Raw genomic sequence first — 1,871 nt, 5'->3', positions numbered from 1 at the left:
GAGAGGAATTCACATTTGCCTCAGATGGTTAGTTTTTGAAAACACTGCCTTTATTAACTAAGGGATACTTTGGTTTCCTGCAGTCTGAACTTAGCAATTTATTTTTATATAATATTTAACACGGTTATACCCTTGGACTTGTTTTGAATTTTGACCCTTTATTAACTTGTTGATATTTTATAGTTGCTATTGATAGCTTCAGATTACTTTATCTAGGAGTCATAAAACTGTCTTTCTTTAGAAATTGGAGGAGGTGAATAGATTGAAAACGTTCTTGTCACTCTGCCCCTTTTACTTCCCACCGTGGAAGTGAAGTTGCTCAGATTCTAAACCTCACTTGCTACGGTTTAATTGAATGAGGTTAACAACCACACAACCGCCCTCCAAGCTGGACCACAAATGGGAAATTCTTGTTTCAGGGAGAGTTACAGATGCTGGTCTCTCTCCTTGTGTGCCATGGAGCTCCTCGTAGGCATAGTTCAGAGGACCTAGGTGACACATTGCTTTTAGGACCTCCTGGAGGGGACCCGGAAGTCACATTGCTTTCAGGACCTCCTGGAGGGGACCCGGAAGTCACATTGCTTTCAGGACCTTGTCGAGGGCCTCTTCTTTCCCCCTCTCCTCTAATCTCGCAGTTGTCTGAACTGAGCAGCTCACCCTCCAGAGAGACTTTCAGTGAGTTTCTGTCTCTTAACCGCTTGAAAAGGAGTGTGTTTACTGGGCCTGAGTGCTTCAGGCCCTCCTGATCCCGTTGTTATGTACAGATGCTTTTATTGTCATAAATCAAGTTTTATCATCCCCGCCTTTTTCATTCTGTGGCTCTTTCTCTTTTCTCTAGTAATTACCAGCAAATCTGTTTCCAGCTCCAGACTGATGAAGGAAAGTAAAATGAGGGTTTAGTAATTTTTGCCTACACATGTATTTCCCCCAGACTTATAAACATGATTGTTCATGGCGATTAAGAGAAAAGATGAAGGGGCATGTCCTCCAAATCACCTACCTCAAATAGAAAGGGGGGGCAACATCTGCTAAAAAGACAACATTTCTAAGAAACCGTAGGGGCATCTTGAGTGCTTTCTACACGCCAGGAGCACTTCTAGATATTGTCTGTGTATTCCTGTATTTAATCCCCATGATAACCTGGATGGGGTAGGAATTATTGTCTGTCTGCTCTACATCAAACAGTAGGAGGTTATGGGCACTCATCTTGTTCTGTTGTGCTGAGGTTTAAAAAAATTGCTTGTTTCCTTTGGTTATTACTGGGATTTCTATTTTTTTTTTTGGCTGGGGCTGGGTTTGAACCTGCCACCTCTGGTATGTGGGGCCAGTGGCCTACTCCTTTGAGCCACAGGCTCTGCCCCTATTACTGGGCTTTCAATAAAATGTTTCAGTTAAATTTCCTTCCCTGTGAAAGCCCAAAGCCTTGTCTCCTTGGGCCTCCCCCAAATCCACTTTTTGCACTGGGTTTTCCATTATGTTTCAGGTCACTAGGGAGCATTTAAGTTTTAACACCTCCCTTCTTTCTGTACCACCCACTCAAGCTCATTCCAGGTGCCTTTAGCAAATGACTCCCAAGGTATTTAAGTGGCCAAAGCTCATTTCATTGACCAATGAGGAGACCTGTGCCATGTACACCAGAATTGCGCAGTTCCTGGGATCAGGATCGAAGGTTGCTTTAAGCAAAGCTTTTGTTACAGTTAGCCTGTTGCATCCAGGAATCAAGACTGGAAAGGTAGGGGAAGCCTTATTTATTTTAATTAAAGGAGGAGACGGTTGTGTTTGGTTAAAGCAATTTAAGTCAGGCCGGGTAAACAGATGATCTGTTTTGTTTGTATTTTAATTGAAGGCAAAAAGAAAATTTGGAAGTTTGT

The 1,871-nt window shown here is 42.7% G+C and overlaps 1 protein-coding gene across 2 annotated transcripts in view; it reads left to right on the top strand.

The window, feature by feature from the left end:
• The first annotated feature begins 1,677 nt into the window (after positions 1–1,677).
• Positions 1,678–1,871, top strand: part of RBM47 (RNA binding motif protein 47) — a 40,636-nt gene continuing 40,442 nt past the window's right edge. For both annotated transcript variants that reach the window (XM_023519595.1, XM_023519594.1), the window contains exon 1: positions 1,678–1,732. The gene's annotated coding sequence lies outside the window, so the exon portion shown is untranslated. The remainder of the gene's footprint in view (positions 1,733–1,871) is intronic.

Source organism: Otolemur garnettii, unplaced genomic scaffold (assembly GCF_000181295.1).
Source record: "Otolemur garnettii isolate 467f Iridium unplaced genomic scaffold, OtoGar3 scaffold00181, whole genome shotgun sequence".
NCBI classification, from domain to species: Eukaryota; Metazoa; Chordata; class Mammalia; order Primates; family Galagidae; genus Otolemur; species Otolemur garnettii.
The sequence above is the reverse complement of the archived record's forward strand: the minus strand, read 5'-3'. Positions and strand labels throughout refer to the sequence as shown.